At 44.3% G+C, this 16,399-nt stretch overlaps 1 protein-coding gene and 1 pseudogene across 1 annotated transcript in view; both read left to right on the top strand.

Moving 5' to 3' along the window:
• LOC126334148 (cleavage and polyadenylation specificity factor subunit 1) overlaps positions 1-16,399 on the top strand; it is a 382,681-nt gene that overhangs the window by 38,112 nt on the left and 328,170 nt on the right. The gene's annotated exons all lie outside the window — the stretch shown is intronic.
• On the top strand, positions 9,615-9,732 carry LOC126337437 (5S ribosomal RNA; annotated as a pseudogene).

The following is a 16,399-nucleotide window of genomic DNA, read 5'->3' as shown; positions in this document are numbered from 1 at the left end:
GCACTGCGGCATGATGGGAGTGGCGACTGGGTCGGGATAAGGAGAAGGCTGGGGTAGGGGTGGCGAACAGTGACGTGTTGTTGGCGAGCATGCAAGGATGAGGTGGAAATAGGGTAGGGCAGGGCAGCTATGTGCAGTCGGGAGGTAAGACAGAGGGCAGCAGAGAGGGGGAGATACGGAAAAGTAGAGAAGTAAAAAGACATTGTGGTGGAGGAGTGAGGGCTGTGTATAGCTGGAATGAGAACAGAGAAAGGGCTGAATGGGAGGGACAATGACAAACAAAGGTTGAGGCCAGGAGGGTTATGGGAACATAGGTTCTACTGCAGGGAAAGTTCCCAACTACACAATTCAGAAAAGCTCATGTGGGTAGGAAGGAGCCATATGGGCGCAGGCTGTGACAGCCATTGAAATGAAGGATATTGTGTCTGCAAGTGTCCTCAACAACAGGTGGTCCACTTGTTTCTTGGCCACAGTGTGTCGGTGGCCATTCATGAGGACAGACAGCTTGTTGGTTGTCATGCACACGTAGAATGCAACACAGTGGTTGCGTCTTAGCTTGTAGATCACATGACTGGTTTCACAGGTCGCCCTCCCTTTGATGGGATAGGTGATGTTTGTGACCAGACAGGAGTAGATGGTGGTGGGAGGATGTATAGGACAGGTCTTGCATCTAGATATATTACAGGGGTATGAGTCATGAGGTAAGTGATTGGGAGCAGCAGTTGTGTAGGAATGAATGAGTATATCGTGTAGGTTTGCTGGATGGCGGAATACTGCTGTGGGAGGGGTGGGAAATAGTGGGCAGGACATTTCTCATTTCTGGGCATGATGTGAGGCAGTTGAAACCTTGGCTGAGAGTGTAATTCAGTTGCTCCAGTCCAGGGTGGTACTGAGTTACAAAGGGAATGCTCCTCTGTGGCCGGACGGTGGGTCTTTGTGAGGGGGTGGAAGACTGAACAGATAGGGCATGGGAGATTTTTTTGTAGAAGGTTGGGAGGATAATTAAAGTTTGTGAAGGCTTCAGTCAGACTCTTGGTATATTTCGCGAGGGACCGCTCATCACTATAGAAGCGACCACCACAGGTGGCTAAGCTGTATGGAAAGGACTTCTTGGTATGGAATGGGTGGCAGCTGTCGAAGTGGAGGTATTGCTGGTGGTTAGTAGGTTTGTATGGACAGAGGTATTGATGTAGCCATCTTTGAGGAGGAGGTAAACATCTAGGAAGATGGCTTGTTGCTTTGAGTAGGATCAGGTGGAGCAAAAGACGAGAAATTGTTGAGGTACTGGGGGAATGTGGATGGGGTATCCTCACCCTCAATCCAAATCTCAAAGATGTCATCAATGAATCTGAACCAGATGAGGGGCAGAGAGATGGGCTCCAGGGGGGAGATTGTTGGATGGGCGTAACATTTGGAGGAGTGACTGGAATCCTGCTAGATTTCTGGAATGGGGTCACTGTGGTAAGGTTTGTTGGTTGGATCTATCTGACAGCTGGCCAAGTCCTTGTGCCAGATAATCCTTGCAGTTCAAAACAACAGAGGTGGAGCCTTTATCCACTGGTAGAATTATAAGGTTGGTATCTGTTTTTAGATGGTGGACTGCGGTTCTCTCAGTGGAAGTGAGGTTAGTTTGCACGTTGAGAGATTTGGGGATTGACGGTGAGGCACGGTTCGAGGTTAAGAAATTCTGGGAAGTTAACAGGGGGGGTTATTTGAGGGCAGTAGGGGTGGATCATTGTTGGATGGAGGAGTGAACTGAGTTAGGCAGGGTTCAGCATTGGTCTTTGGTTATGTCTGATAGGTAGGGTTGGTGGCAAAGTCCAATATGAATAAATTTGGGAGTGAGGCAAAAGGTGAGGCCTTAGGAAAGGAGTGATATTTCTCTGGGGCTTAGGCTTTGGGAGGAAAGGTTCATGACTGTTTTACGGGTCTGTTTATGTTCTGGATTCCGTGTGGCAGTGGGAGGGAGTTTTGGAGGGTGAGGTAAATGTAATAGATCGGAGAGGCAGGGTTTGTCATCTATGAGGCAATGTGTTTGGAAGTTGTTGTAGAGGGGATGGACAGTGGTCAGGAGTAGGAAATGAGGGAGTGCTTTTTGAGGTGGCGTTGTGCATGTTGCCCTTGTTCCTGGAGGGCAAGAGTATCATTGTGTGGTCTGTGTTCCAGGAATTTGGGATTGCATAGCAGGAGAATTTTGTGGAGGAGAGAGAAGATACTGCAAGGAGGGTTGGGCGTGATTGATATGGTTTAGCAGGACAGTATTGGTGAGGGCTAAGGATTGGCGGAATCTGAACAACTGGAGGCTATTGTGGAAGGATGGGTGGCAGCTGGAGATTGGTAGTTTGATGGGAAGGCCATTTGGGAGGATTCCATGAACCAAACAATGATGCAGGAACATTATGTGACACTGGGTTCTAGCTAGGGAAAAGGGGGAGAGGGGGGTTCTTAGGATGAGATATAAGATCTTGTGGCATCGGAAATGTTTGGGAAATAAAATGCAAAAATACGGGAGAGTGAAGCAGGGAGAGTGATCAATTAGAAGGTATGGATTAATGATATCAGCAGGAGTGATGTGGGACATAAGGTGCCTCACCAACATTCAGCGCGGTCTTGTAGCCGTCTGTTGTGATAGAAAGAGCAAGGATCCATGGTGGTGAAAAAAATGTGGGAAATTATGTAAATAATGCAGAATTACGTCCGGAAAAATTCGCAAAAAAAAAATACACCCAAATATGTGTGAAAAATCACGAGAAGGTTGAAACGGAGGAAAAAAGGGGAAGCAACATGAGATCTGTATGAGACGATGCTAGCAGAAGACGAAAACTCACTAAAATTAGCGAGAAGTCACAATGAGATCCAAGAAAAGTCATAAATATATTTTACTGTGGTTAGCAGGTCTGAGGGTGGATAAGTATGAAGAAGGGGGTTGGTAGATGTGGCTGATGAGGTGAATTCGTGGGTTCGAGCTGGGATAGAACAGAGAAAGCATGGGAGTTCTTAGGGTGAGATATAAGATCTTGTGACACCGGAAAAGTGTGGGAAATAACATGCAAAAATACCGGAGGGTGAAGCAGGGAGAGTTATCAATTAAAAGGTATGGATTAATGATATCAACAGGAGTGATGTGGGACATAAGGTGCCTCACCAACATTCAGCGTGATCTTGTAGCCGTCTGTTGTGCATGGCCGAGACGGTTGATAGAGTGTGGCTCGTAAGTAGAGCATGCAGTGTGGATTTAAGGCTACAAGAGAAATGCAGGAAAGAAGAGAAAGTACGAACATTAAGTATAGTGATTCATTAGAAAATAGTAACAAAGGAAAACAGCACTGGGTTAGGATCGAAGAAAAACTGTCAGGGAAAAGTCAAACTATGGAAAATCCAGGATGGAATGTAACAATATTGTGAAAAGGAAACTTGCTACTCACCATATAGCTGAGGTGCAGATAGGGACGACAACAAACTGTCACAAATATAGCTTTCGTCCAATAAGGCCTTCATCAAAACTAGATGACAAACACACACATGCACTGTCACCCATACAGAACTCACACTCATGTGACTGCAGTCTCAGGCAACTGAGGCCACACTGTGAGCAGCAGTACCAGGGCATGATGGGAGTGGTGATTGGGTCAGGGTAAGGAGGAGGCTGGGACAGGGGGGGGGGGGGGTAGGGATAGTAGGATAGGGGTGGCAGACTGGGACGTGCTGTTGGAAAATGCGCAGGGATGAGGTGGAAAGAGGGTAGGGCAGCTATTTACAGTCGGGAGGTAACGCAGAGGGCTATGGGGAGGGGGTGGGTGCAGAAAAGGAGAGAACTAAAAAGACTGGGTGCAAAGGAGGACTGAGGGCTGTGTAGTGCTGGAATGAGAACAGAGAAGGGGCTGGATGGGAGAGGTCAATGACTAACAAAGGTTGAGACCAGGAGGTTTATGAGAAAGTAGGATACATTACAGATCAGAAAAGCTGGTGTTGGTTGGAAGGATCAATATGGCACAGGCTGTGAAGCAGCCATTGAAATGAAGGATGTCAGGTTTGCCAGTGTGCTCAGCAACAGGGTGGGCCACTTGTTTCTTGGCCACAGTTTGTCGGTGGCCATTCATGTGGACAGACAGCTTGTTGGTTTTCATGCACTCATAGAATGCAGCACGGTGGTCGCAGCTTAATTTGTGTGCACACCCTCTATCCAAATCGCAAAGATGTGGTCCTCAGTGAATCTGAATGAGATGAGAGGTATAGGATTATGGGTGTTTAGGAAGGATTCCTCTAGATGGCCAATGAATATGTTGGCATAGGATGGCGCTATGCAGTTGCCCATAGCCGTTCTCCACATGTGTTGGCAGGTACAGCCTTCAAATGAGAAGTAATTGTGGGTGAGGATATAGTTGCTCATGGTGACTAGGAAAGAGGTTGCTGGTTTCGAATCTGTCAGATTGGGAAATGTAGTGTTCAATAGCAGCAAGGTCATGGGCATTAGGGATGTTAGTGTAAAGGGAGATGGCATTAATAGTGATGAGCAGGGCACCGAGTGGTGAAGGGATAGGAACTGTGGAGAATCGGTGGAGGGAATGGTTGGTATCTTTTTTATAGGGGGGTAGGTTCCAGGTAATAGGTTGTAGGTGTTGGTCTACAAGAGCAGAGATTCTCTCAGTAGGGACACAGTAACTGGCCACAATAGGGCGTCCTGGATGGTTTTGTTTGTGGACTTTAGGAAGCATGTAGAAGGTGGGAGTATGGGCACTGGTAGGAGTGAGGAGAGAGATGGACTCCGGAGAGAGATTCTGGGATGGACCTAAGGATTTGGTGAGTGATAGAAGATCCTGCTAGATTTGTGGAATGAGATCACTGTGGCGAGGTTTGTAGGTGGATCTGTCTTACAGGTGGCCAAGTCCTTGTACCAGATAATAATTGCAGTTTGAACAACGCTGGTGGAGCCTTTATCCACAGATAGAATTATAAGTTCGGGAACAGTTTTTAGACGGTGGACGGTGGTTCTTTCAATGGGCGTAAGATTAGTTTGCTCGTTGAGGGATTTGGGAAATGATGGTGAGGCACAGTTCGAGGTTAAGAAATTCTGGAAAGTTAACAGGGTTTGATTTCGGGGGCAGTAGGGTTGAATCATTGTTGGATGGAGGAGTGAACTGAGTTAGGCAGGGCTCAACATTTGTCTTTGGTTGTGTCTGATTGGTAGGATTGGTGGCAAAAAAGTGTTTCCACTATAAAGACTGGGATAAGGGGAGGAAGACTTTAAAGTCCAACATGATTGAAGTTGGGAATGGAGGCAAAAGGTGAGGCCTTTGGAAAGGACTGATATTTCTATGGGGATAAAACTACTGGAGGAAAGGTTCATGAGTGTGTTTTGTTTAGTTTAGGTTCAGGATTTTGTGTGGTGGTGGGAGGGAGTTTTGGAGGGTGGAGTAAATGTAGTAGGTCTGCGATACAGAGTTTGCATCTATGAGGGGATGTGATGGAGGTTTGGAGGATGTTGTAGAGGGGGTAGACAGTGGTACTTCAAGGCAGGAGTTGGAAGTGAGCTGGGTGGAGAACTTTGTGAGGTGGCATTGTGCGTGTTGCTCTAGTTCTTGGAGGGCAAGAGTCTCAATGTGTGTAATGGGATCCAGGAATTTGGGATTGCAGAGTAGGAGAATTTTATGGATGGAACGAAGGTACTGCATGGAGGGTTGGGCTTGGTTGACATGGTTTAGCAAGACAATGTTGGTGAGGGCTAACGATTGGCAGAATCTGAACAGCTGGAGGACATTGCGGAAGGAGGGGTGGCAGCTAAAGATGGGTAATTTGATGGTGGGAGTCGATGAAAGCGAAATGTGAAAACTAACTACAACTGATGAGAAGTAACAATGAGATCAAAGGAAATATATAAATAATATACTTTTTACCGTGGGTAACAGGTCTAAGGCTGGATAAGTATGAAGAAGTGGGATGGCAAATGTGATTCAATGAGGTGGAACTAGTGCGTGCAAACTGGAATAGAACAGAAAAAAGGAACAGAGAAAGAGTGGGGGGTGAGGAGGGATTCTTATGATGAGATACAAGATCATTTTGCACCAGAAAAGTGCAGGAAATAACACACAAAAATACGGGAGAGTGATCAATTACAAGGTATGGATTAATGATATCGTTGGGAGTGATGTGGGACATAAGATGCAGTGTTAACAATCAGCGTGGTATCGTAGTCATCTGTTGTGCATGGCAGAGATGTAAGATACAGTGTGGCTCCTAAGTAGAGGGTGCAGTGTGGTTTGTAAGACAACAAGAGAAACACAGGATAGAAGAGAAAGAAGTACGGACATTGAGTATAGTGATGCATTAAAAAATAGTAACAAAGGAAACAGCACAGGGTTAGAATCGAAGAAAAGCTGTCAGGCAAAAATCAAATAATCTAAATTCCAGGATGGAATGTAACAAATCCCTCAACATGTGAACTAACCTTACATCTGCAGAAAGAACCACAGTCCACCAAGTAGAAACAGATCCCGACTTTATAATCCTACCTGCTGATAAAATCTCCACCACTGTCATTATGAACTGCAAGGATTACCTGGCAGAAGGACTCCGCCAGCTGTGAGACACATCCATCTGCAAATATTGCCACAGTGACTCCATTCCAGAAATCTAGCAGGATCTTCAGTCACTCCTCAAATCCTTAGACCCATCCCACAATCTCTCTCCAGAGTCCATCTCTCTCCTCATTCCTACCAGTCTCCATACTCCCACCTTCTACAAGTTTCCTAAAGTCCACAATCCCAACCATCCAGTATGCCCCATTCTGGCTGGTTACACAGTAACACTGAGGAATCTCTGCTCTTGTAGACCAACACCTTCAACCTGTTACCTGGAACCTACCCTTCTATATAAAAGATACCAACCATTTCCTCCAACAGCTCTCCACAGTTCCTGTCCCTTTACCACACGGTGCCCTGCTTGTCGCTATTGATGCCATCTCCCTTTACACTAACATCCCTAATGCCCATGGCCATACTGTTATTGAACACTACCTTCCCCAATGTCTGACAGATTCCAAATCAACAACCTCTTTCCTAGTCACCATGACCGACTATATCCTCACCCACAATTACTTCTCCTTTGATGGTCATACCTGCAAACACAAGTGAGGTACGGCTATGGGCAACTGAATAGCGACATCCTATGCCAACATATTCATTGGCCATGTAGAAGAATGATTCCTAAACACCCCGAATCCTATACCCCTCACCTGGTTCAGATTCATTGATGACATCTTTGATATTTGGATTGAGGGTGAGGACACACTATCCACATTCCTCCAGTATCTCAAAAGTTTCTCCCCCTTTGCTCCACCTGATCCTACTCAACGCAACAAGCCATCTTCCTAGATGTTTACCTTGACCTTAAAGATCGCTACATCAGTACCTCTGTCCATATCAAATCTACTAACCACCAGCAATACCTCCACATTGACAGCTGTCACCCGTTTCATACCAAGAAGTCCCTTCCATACAGCCTAGCCACCCATGGTCTCGCATCTGCAGTGACGATTAGTCCCTCTCAAAATATCCATAGGGTCTCACTGAAGCCTCCACAAACCGTAATTATCCTCCCAACCCATGTTCCTTATCTTTCCAGTCTTCGACCACCTGCCAAAGTCACACAGAGGAGCATTTCCTTCATAACTATCCAGGACTGGAGCAACTGAATTACACTCTCCACCAAGGGGTTCGACTACCTCTCGTCGCGCCCTGAAGTTTGAAATGTTCTGCCCACTGTCCTTCCCGTCCTCCCCACCTCTCACAGTGTTGTTCCACTGTACACTAAACCTACACAATATACTCGTTCATGCCTGATACTCCCAATCCCTTGCCTCATGAGTCATACCCCTGTAGTATACCTAGATGCAAGACTTGTCCTATACGTCCTCCCACCACCACCTACTCCAGTCCGGTGACAAACATCACCTGTGCCATCAAAGGCAGGGCTACCTGTGAAACCAGTCATGTGATCTATAAGCTAAGCTGCAACTACTGCGCTGCATTCTACTTTGGCATGACAACCAACAAGCTGTCTATCCACATGAATGGCCACCGACAAACTGCGGCTAAGAAACAAGTGGACTACCCTGTTGCTGAGCACGCTATCAAACATGACATCCTTCATTTCAGTGACTGCTTCACAGCCTGTGTCCCATGGATCCTTGTCACCAACACCAGCTTTCCTGTGTGGGGAACTTTCCCTGCTGTATATCCTACTTTCCCGTAACCCACCTGGCTTCAACCTTCATTAGTCCCCTCCCAGCCAATGCGTTCACTGTTCATATTCGAGGATTACACAGATCTCATTCTTCCCAGTTTTTTTTAAAATTCTCTTCTTTTCTGCCTCTCCTCCCCTCCCCTCCCCATCTCTCTGCTGCCCTCTGTCTTACCTCCTGACACACATAGCTGCCATACCCTCTTTCCACCTCGTCCCTGCACACTCCCCAACAGCACGTCACTTGTCTGTCCCCCTACCTTACTATCCCTCCCCCTCCCTGCCACAGCCTCCTCCTTACCCCGACCCAGTCACCACTTCCATCATCCCCTGGTGCTGCTGCTTGCTGTGTGGCCTCAGTTGCCTGAGGCTGCAGTCATGTATGTGTGAGTTGGGCTTGGGTGAGTGTGTATGTGTGTGTTTGTCATCTAGTTTTGATGAAGGCTGTTGTGTTCGAAAGCTATATTTGTGGCTGTCTACTTGTTGTGTCTATCTGCTACTCAGTACCTCTGCGATGTTGTGAGTAGCAACTTTCCTTTTCACAATAATATTAAAAGCCAAAATCTTGTGTGAATGGTGCTTTTAATAGTAAGCTGTATGGAAAATATGCACCGATTGCACAGTCTGTTTCTAGTTTGATGAATTATAATGCCAGCAAAGCCTGCTATCACAAGTAGGCTAAAGATGACAACAGTTGCTGGATGTAGGACATGTATTTAGACGTGTATGGTTTCAGGAGAATAAGAAAATCTTTTTAACTTATGTTTTCAGTAGCTGCTGTTATTGTGGTAGCTGCAGTAGTGAGGCATAATTATTGTGGCAGCTGTGAGTTTTGTAAAGGGACTGCATTTCTACATTTTTTGGGACAATTAGGCTTTGGCAAACTGAAAACTTAACACAAAATTGAACTGAACGTTAACAAAGTGTGAGTTGATCTAGGCTTTGGTAGGGGATTATTATCTGTTGTGTGGTAAACAATCATAAGATACAATGAATTCCTATTATTTTAAATTTATCCTTTCAATGAAACTCAGATGTGTGTTCTCTCTGTTAACACTATCTTCTAGTATGTTTGACAGCTATTAGAAGTTTTTATTGAAGTCAAATTAGTGATGAAAGTGCAGATTTTTAGATATTGGTTGGATTGTTCATCTGTGCAGCCACTATCTGCAGAATTATTTGAGTGTGGGGCATATTGGCATGTGATGCTCTTGCAATGATTTTCATCGGGAAGTGGATTCTTGCTAATAGAAAATTGAAAACGTGGGGGATGATTTAAACATTTATCTTCCGTAAGAGTTGGAGTTTAACGTACCACTAATCGTGTGTGGGGAAATGCATTGTTGCAATTTTGGCCTCAGTACATACTACTAGCAGGCAACGGCCTTGCCGCAGTAGACACACCGATTCCCGTCAGATCACCGAAGTTAAGCATTGTCGGGCGTGGCTGGCACTTGGATGGCTGACCATTTGGGCCATCATGTGCTGTGGCCATTTTTCGGGGTGCATTCAGCCTCGTGATGCCAATTGAGGAGCTACTCAACTGAATAGTAGTGGCTCCAGTCAAAGAAAACCATCATAATGTCCGGAAGAGTAGTGTGCTGACCACACGCCCCTCCTATCCGCTTCCTCATGTGAGGCTGACATGGCAGTCGGATGGTCCCGATGGGCCACTTGTGGCCTGAAGACGGAGTGCTTTACATAGTACTAGCAGACAACACATCTACTCCTTGATGGGTAGCAGAAGTTTTTCTTTCTTTATAGTGGAGACAGTGCCCCTAATCAATCATGTTAAAGGCAGTCGTACAATTACTCAAAAAGAGGTGCATTCCCAGCAGAGACCTGCCATTGAGTTTCTTTTGGCAGAAAACCAGAACACTGGTGATATTCATAGGTGTTTGAAGAATGTCTATGGACACCTGGCAGCGAACAAAAGCATAGTGAGTCATTGGGTGGGGTATTTGTCATCATCACAAGGTTACACAAACCTGTCCGTTTTCTTGAATGCTGGATAGTTGTGACTCTTGCAATGTTGAACTTGCTGATACTCATTGGAGGTGAGCGATAGATCACACTCAGAGACCTCGCTGCTCGACTGCACTTCACTGGTTATAATACTGACACAGTCATCCACTGGTTGGCGTACCCAAAGGTGTGTGCCCGATGGGTTGTTCACTACCTAAGAGAAGACCATAAATAGCAACGAAGGACCATTTATGCCAAATTGCTTGCCTGTTACGAGGCTGATCATGACGATTTTTTTTTGTCGAACATCGTCACAGATGATAAGACATTGGGTCATCACTTTGAACTGGAGATGAAATGCAATCTGTGGAGTCCCACCACACTACCTCTCCTCCAGAGAAACAGCTCAAAGCCACACACTCAGCCAGTAAAGCCATGGCTTCTGGGATTCTGAAACAGTTATTTTACTTGATGTTCTTCCTCATCATGCAACAATCAACTCTGAAGTGTATTGTGCTATCCTCAGAAAATTGCAGAAACAACTTCAGCATGTTTGTTGCAGTGAAAATGCAAGTGAACTCCTCCTCCTGCTCCTCCTCCTGCTCCTCCTCCTCCATGACAGTGGAAGTCGTCACACAGGTCTGCGCAGAGGAACTCACAAAGCTTCAGTGGAACATCCTTCCTTGTCCATCCTGCAGCCCAGATTTAACACCTTCTCACTTCCACCAGTTTGTCCTAGTGAAGGATGCACTCCAAAAGCAGTATGTGGATGATGGAGAGAACTCACAAAACTTCAGTGGAGCATTCTTCCTTGTCCACCCTGCTGCCCAGATTTCACACCTTCTCACTTCCACCAGTTTGTCCTAGTGAAGGATACACTCCAAAAGCAGTATGAGGATGATGGAGAGGTTACTGACACAGGAAAAGGTTGTTCCTAACATCAACCAGTAGAGTGGCACCATGTGGGCATATAGGCCCTCCCTGTAAGGTAGCGTAAGGCTGTCACATTGAATGGAGAATGTTGCAAAATATGGTTTTGTAGCCAAAGAGTGGGGAATAATACGGTGTATTGGAATCCTGAATAAAACCAACCTGGTTTCAGGGAAAAAAGTGTAGCATTACTTATTGAACATCCCTCATGTAGTATTTGAAGTCAATTTGCGATAACCACCCAAGTGGCAGGTGGTAGCTCTTGTGAGGAAGGGTATGTAAAAAGTATGTCAGGGAACATGGTAAACAGTGCATTCATAGTCATAGTATGGAAACAGCGCAATTTATCTGATGTCGAAAATGGCATGGTCATTGGCTATCAGGTCATTTCTGGAATGGTTATGTTTGTCAACTGTTCACATACCGCCATGACAAAATGGCACTAGGGCCTATCCAAAATTGGCGACGAGACAACTGTGGTCACCATGGACTATAGACGTTAGTGGTGAACGACAGCTTTTGAGGTACATAACAGCGAATAGACATCCAGCTGTTGTGCAGCTGCAGCCGCTGTGGACGAGCGGTTCTAGGGGCTTCAGTCTGAAACTGCGCTACTGCTATGGTCGCAGATTCGAATCCTGCCTCGGACATGGATGTGTGTGATGTTTGTAGGTTTAAGTAGTTCTAAGTGTAGGGGACTGATGACCTCAGATGTTAGGTCCCATAATGCTTAGAGCCATTTTTGCTGTGCAGCTGACCACCCAGCTGAACCAGGGGGCTACCAACAGTGTCTCCTTAATGACTTCAGTGAATGTTGCTGCCTGTAGGCCTCTGCAGCAGGCACGTGGTTCATACACCCATGCTGACTACTATTCATTGGTGACGAAGGCTGGAATTTGCATACCTGTACTGTAACTGGATGTTCACTGAGTGGCAACAGGTGGCCTTGGTGGCTGTTGGCATGTACGATGTGAAACATGAGAAAGCAATGGTCCAGTCCCGAGGAGGGAGCGTTGTGGTCTTGGGAATGTTTTAGTGGCATTGTGTCATGATCTTGTCATTCAGAAAGGCACAGTGCATCAACACAAGTATGCATCCACCCTTGGGGATGATATCCACTGCTACATGCAGTTTGTTTTTCCTTGGCACAGTGGTATCTACCAGCAGAACAATGCAACGTGTCTCACAGCTCACTTTGTATGTGCTTAGTTTGAAGAGCACTAAGATGTGTTCACCACCATCTCGTGCCCATCAAGCTCCCTAGATTTAAACCCAACTGAGAATCTGTGGGACCACCTTGATAAGGCTGTTCATGCTATGAAGCCTAAGCAGAGAAACCTAGTGCAGCTGGCAATGGACTGGAGTCAGCATGGCTCCACATCCCTGTTAGTGCCATCCAGTCTTGTTGACTCTCTTCCTACATGTCTCACAGTGGTGAATGCTGCAAAAGGCGGTTATTCAGACTTGTGGTTGTGTTGGTTGAACTCTGCTGCATGCAGATGCCAGAAACTCAAAAGCCAGGGACAGTCTGATCAGGTATATCTAGTAGCTGGTCTGTGCACTGTGTGATATTCCTGGCTGTGGCTGCCAGTATTTTACCTTGCTAGAAGGATGCAGCTTGATACACGTGAAGTAGCATACGGTACAAAAGTGGTGTGATACACAAGCAGCATATTGTACAGAATGTACCATTCCCGTGGAGAGTCTGCCAATTGAACTGAACTTGCTCCTGATTAGTCGACACAGTTGGGTGCTAGGCGCCAAAATGCCTAACTTCTCTTATTAATTATTTACATACTTTTCATTGTATTTAACACAGTTTTCAGGATGACAATTTCTCATGTTACTCTACGAGTTTATCGTTTTTGTTTATTAAATTTCATTAGTTTTGAGAAACATAAGAGTAACGATATTGCAACCAAATTGATTTGGACACCTTCAGGTCGCTTTGGCGCGCCTGGAAGATGAAGTACTTCAGCTGCACTAGTCAAACTGTTTCGGGCATTCTGAAGGTCTGGTCATGCAACTGTGTTTCGGGTGTTCTTCAGAGCCATATGTATATCTCTGTTTCGGACGGACATGTTGTACTCTATTTCAGAAGTTGTCAGAAATGTTACCATACTATTAAGAAAGCTGTGTCAAATGTTGTAGAAGACAGTGTAAAAAGTGACATTTTAAAATATAAACAAACAGGATTGTCACGTACCATCATTGTCAGTACTGCAGATCTTGCTCTCTGTAGATACAGAGACTAACCTGCACAAAAAATGTTCGAGATGATAGCATAGCAGCCTCCGCTGAGGATCATGTGACCGACGAGCTGTCTTCTACGCAGGGGACACAACTTTAGAAGACGACAGGTTGGTGGAAAGAACAGTTAGGGAATCTTATTCAATCTCTCCAGCTTCCAGATCTGACTTCCAGCATGACAACGTATAACTTATTCATGGCATCCCTGGTGAGGAACGTATATTTAAAGAAAAGGCAATGATCCATCATTAATGAGAACTGTGAACTGGGTCAGATGTGAAAATCAAAGTGACAACAGTGAACTGTAATGATTATCATAAAATGCCGGAATCAGTAGTGTACGAACAGTGAAAAGGATAAAAAGCGACAATGTGTGAACTGTGGAATTATATCCTATTTGAACTTTTGTAAGTTTCTTTGAACTGTTAGGTAACAAAATCAACAAATGACATTAATTAATCCACATCGTGTAGTTGAAAATGGAAATGCAAATCTAAGTGTAAAGTTATAGGTGTGTGCACGGTCCAAATGGATTACATTTTATTTCACTGCTATGAGGAAAAACGCTTCAGGGAGTAGATAGGAGAGTAGCGTACAGCAGGTGAGGCGAATGACTCGGTAACAACACCTGTTGCCATCAGCAGCTGCAGTCTAGCGTCAGAGAGCAGCGAACGGCAGGGATAGGCATCTGTGGTCGACTTCGGCAGCTTAAGACACCAAACGTCGAGAAAAAGGTAGTTTGTACGCTGATCACTTTACAGCTAGAGAGAGGACGCTAGAATAAGCAACCATATGGATGTTTAAGAATATTGTTAAATTGTTTCGTAATAATTTCCATAATAACAAAATGTCGGGGGAAAGTGAAACACAGTACAATCTAAAAATTAGAGAGGCGGTACAGCCTCAGAGTAATGGAATGGAAGGCTAGCCAATTACAAGTCATGCAAGATGAAATTAGTAATATGAGTAAAACAGCATCAGCTAGTACATTGCCTATATAACATGATAATATAAAGATGTTTGAATTATTAATGGAGTTAGTATCTGGGCAAAAAGAATTTAAAATATGGCTAGAAGAAAAGATACACCAAGGTCATAAATTACTTGCTCATGAAATAGAAGCAACAAACGAGGAGTTAGCAAAAATTAATCGTGAGTCTAAACATTTGGGTTGATTTTCATGAAACTGGAATAGGGGCTTGTGAGAAAATAATTGAACATTAAAGTAAAGAATGAGGTCAAAGGTTAGATAAGTGTAAGCAGGAGGTTAATCATAAGATTGCTTATATGTAGCGAAAATGATCTCATGCACACTAAGGACACTTTTGTATTGTCAGTTAGGGATGAAGACGTTAAATTAAGTAGTGATCAGCGTAAAATGAACAAATCTTGCAAACACGCATGAAAGGCAAAACAAACAGGCCATAATCTTAAATGCAGTCCTTAGCCATAAAGTATCATGAATAGAATCTGTTGGTAATGGTAATACAAATACGATTCAGGATCGTTTGAGAGAAATAGAACAGAAGGTAGCCAGCATACCTCAAATAACTGAGGTGAGTAAAACCATAGGTGATGTGGAACTTGCATTAAAACAGAAACTCGAAATGTGGATGGAAAAGGAAAAACGTGGGGGGGGGGGGGGGGGGTGTTCATATTAATGAAGTAATCAGTAATGTAAATGCTTACAAACTTCATAACTTTTCTAGCAAAGGTAGTATACATCCTGTTGCTTTAATTCATCAGTTTAAGGGCATCATACCTAACAACATGACAGAATAGCAGAAAATCAAATTTGTAGCCAGCCATTTCGAAGGGAACGAATTGTCATGGGGAGAGCCAGTAACACATGTGAAACATACCAAGAATTTATTAGAGCATTCTTAAACCAATACTGGTCCACAAAACAGTATTAAAACAGAAATATTTGAAGCTAAGAGCTTTGAAAACAGTGGCTGTGACAGTTGTAAGGAGTACTTTCAGCACTACTGGGAAAAGAACCAGTATTTAACTGATCCTTTTCGTGAAACTGACTTAGTAGATAAGATAGTTCGTATGTTTCCAGTGTCTGTACAGGAGAAACTTAACTCATATCAGCAAGAGTGAGGTTATCAAACTCCTGTGTATATTAGAATGGCTGGACCCGCTTTCAGGCAACAGACAAGTGCCGGAATGCGGGCATAAAATGAGGTCGTGTGGAGTCCACTGCATCCACCATGACTCATACAGGAATAGCATGTTGAGAAACCTCAGGGATCAATAGCACTCTTTGCATTGCTAGGTGGCTGGCGACTCTAGTGACAGTGTAAACACGGGATGTGAAGTAGTTTACAGAAGTTGCCCCATCCATTTGAAGGCGTTGCGAGTATTGTCTTTTAAGACGAAATTTTTGGCGAGTATGAAGATCTGTGTTTGTTATTGTTTTCATCGAGTTTGCATGGAACTGTTGTTGTAACTCAGCAATAGGCGTTGTGCTATTGTGATTTCTAAGAGACGAAAAGCGTAACGCAAAATTGTTGCAGAGAACATGGGAAACATAATATACATCCGCATTCTGGGAGCAAATAAGCTAATCAGGTAAAATGATTGTGGATAACATATCGTATTTTCCCATATAATATCAATATATAGGATTTTTTCAATACTGTGACGTATGTACTCAAGTTGCACGTGTAGTGTTGTACTCATGAATGCTATAAACAGCAGCTTTAGTTTCATAGCTGTGTTGTATACAACTTAGTACTGTTGTAGTGGCTGTTGATAGGCTTCTTCAAAGGTAACTCTCACTTAAACATGTTGAGATGTTAAATAATGGAGTTGTTGAACTTTATTTTTAGTCACTGAAGTATATAGCGATGAAACCCGCTAAAAACAGGAAGATAAATGCAGCAAAACTGGAGATACTGTGGGAAATTTGCATTTGCAAAACAAGATGCTGAAATAGCAGGTAAGGATTCACATGAATGTCTCGCGTGACATACAGAAAATTCGTAAATCAAATCAATGTGTCGTAAAT

The sequence above is a fragment of the Schistocerca gregaria genome, chromosome 2, assembly GCF_023897955.1.
Source record: "Schistocerca gregaria isolate iqSchGreg1 chromosome 2, iqSchGreg1.2, whole genome shotgun sequence".
NCBI classification, from domain to species: Eukaryota; Metazoa; Arthropoda; class Insecta; order Orthoptera; family Acrididae; genus Schistocerca; species Schistocerca gregaria.
This window is presented reverse-complemented; position numbering and strand designations above follow the sequence as displayed.